Source organism: Terrapene carolina, unplaced genomic scaffold (assembly GCF_002925995.2).
Source record: "Terrapene carolina triunguis isolate 2854851 unplaced genomic scaffold, T_m_triunguis-2.0 Scaffold737, whole genome shotgun sequence".
Classification (NCBI taxonomy): Eukaryota; Metazoa; Chordata; order Testudines; family Emydidae; genus Terrapene; species Terrapene triunguis.
Window position 1 is genome coordinate 13,114 of NW_020665088.1, and position 2,674 is coordinate 15,787.

Below are 2,674 nucleotides of genomic sequence, written 5' to 3' on the forward strand. Positions count from 1 at the left end.
CTAGCAAAAATCTGCACTCTTCCAGTAAAAGGTCACTTTCAAGGCATTTTTACTGTTTTTATTTTCCAATGGCCATTTTGAACTCCACGTGGTAGCGGGTGAGAGAGAGATGGGAGACCATGCTGCTGGCATACAATCTGCCATTAATGGATACATGCTGCTATCAAGGGCTTCTCATAACTTTTGCATTGTTCCACATTCTGTATCCACATTCTGCATTTGCATTGTTCCACATCAATGTATCTCAGCTATACAATTACATATTGTCTTATATTTGTCTGCTGCAGGTTGGGCGGCGGGCTGCTCCTCAGGGCAGGCATCAAACAGCTCCTCCAAGTACGGCCCCAGGATGTGCTGTTGCTGCTCCTGGCCCAAAGCCTCCTCTGGAACTGGTTTCAGCAACAGAGTCACTTTTCTGGCTTCACTTGGTACCTGCTGCTGGCTCCCATCAGTCCCCATGCTGGAATCTGGGACCAGCAGGGAGCCATCCCAGCTGACCAGGTCATCATGCACCACAGCTGGCTTTGTGCTCGGTGCAGTACCTAGTCAAATTCCTCATAAAATGGACACAACATCAGTGAGTTGTCTGAGATACAGTTCTGGTCCCTAGTTTTCCTGTGTTCAGACTTGAGACACTTAATCCGCTCCCTGGACTGTTTCTGGTTTGGTAAATTTGCAGTGCTGCCAGCTTCTTCGCTACTTGCTGGTATGTGTGATCATTCCTGGTACTCTTACTAAAGTCCACTGTTTTGCCAGCCTCGCACCAGAGATTTCCCAAAATCTGGCTGTGCTCCTGTGTCCATGAAGCAATGCACTTTGCAAAAGGCTGCTTCTGGTCAGTCTCCATTGCAAACACAAAAGGCTGTCTACTGGGGTGTTTGCAGATCGGCATTCAGAAGACAAGGGAAGGGTTAAACACTGACTCACAATGTTGCTGCAGTACACCAAGGGAGGTTGCTTCTGTTTTCACTGGAGTGGACTGGAGATTCTTGGGATAGAGAGGAGAAAGGGCCATGGGATTGTGGCATACTTTTGGCGGACTCCCAGGACCTGAGTCGGTGTGGAGGGCTGTGTCTACACTACAAAGCAATAGGGCTTGAACCCTTGGTCTGAGCTTGACTTGAGCTTGGACCCTCCAGACTCACAAGGTCCTAGGACCCTAGGTCTGAGCCTGAATCTGAAAGATTTTTGTGAAGACGGAAGTGGGGGTTGGGCTCAAGCCTGAGTGTGAGCCCAGGTTTCCATTGCAGTGAAGACATATCCTATCTATCGATCTATCTAATCTCCTTTTTTCTGTCTTATATTTAACATGCACAAACATACTTTAATAATAATAATAATAATAATAATCAATACATCAATACATCAATAAATAATAGGCAGATTCTGTGATCCAGGGCACCTTTAGACACAGTCAAATCCTTGTGTGGATGACAGACCATTGGACAAATCTAGATCCCTTTGAAGTGAATGGCTAAATCCCAATTGTTATGGTTAGCTGCACCTCTGCCCCTTCTCTGGTCTCTGAGCATACCCCCTCTGGTCTCTGCCTCATGCCTGCATCTCTCTTAGGATTGAATTACATGGTTCTTCCACTCTTAAACTGGGTCCCTGGCTACAGCACCTTGTGCACCAAATGGGATTTTTCAGCAGATCAACTGTGTTTGGTACCTGCAGTTCTTCCCTTAGGAACTATGACCGGTAGTAAGTTGAGTGACCAGACAGCCTTCTCCAAACAAAGTCTGATTTATTTATCACAGCTGGACAAAGCATAACATAAGAGAAAATATTACATAACAATTCCACATTTGTCACACCAAAAACTTCAATGGGATCAAAATTGGGCCTCATTATCCAGGGTCAGATTGTCTTTAGGAAACATGCAAAACCTTTCTCTTCAAAAAAGCCTTTCCATCATAGCAAGGATGATGCAACATTTATGTATTTATTTAGTTAAAGAAATACTAAAAAGACACCCATTTAAGGCTCTAGTTGCCCTAACCCATAGTTAATAACACAACAAAATCCCAGAAGCATTAAATAATCATTTCAGCAGGAAATCAGCTATTCAGACTACAGAGACTCTTTTATACCCCTTCATCATTGTTGGAAACAAAACTTGAGCTCTCTCAGAAACCCCACCAAGAGTTGATGACATTAACACACCCAATATATGAGAAAAAAAAATGAGATCCCTATCTAATCAAACACACCCCACTCTCTCAAACTCCCATGTCCAAGAACACCTGGAACAAGGAAACCAACAAACCAATAAACAAAACAAAACAAACAAAAAACAACAACAGAGACAATGAAGCAAATAAAACCTCTCAGATCCCAAGCAGAATTTTATCCCCCCAAAAAGAAGAAGAGCCAGAGGGACTCCATGAAGTCTACCTGGGACCTATCTATGGCTACTCATTTAATGTGCAAGGGGCTTAGATAGCATGGTGTTGCTGTCAACAGAAATCCCTTAGACAAATAGATTCTGATCTTATTTACTCTGGTGTAATTCTACAGTTACTCCAATGATTTGAGTGGAGATAGTCTGGATTTTTACCATTATATAAACAGATTGCATGTTATGTTTTTATGGAAAAAAGTTGTCATGAGTTGAATATATCTACAAAGAAACTCAGAATAAAATCATGATCAAGGGAGAAAGACAGACATT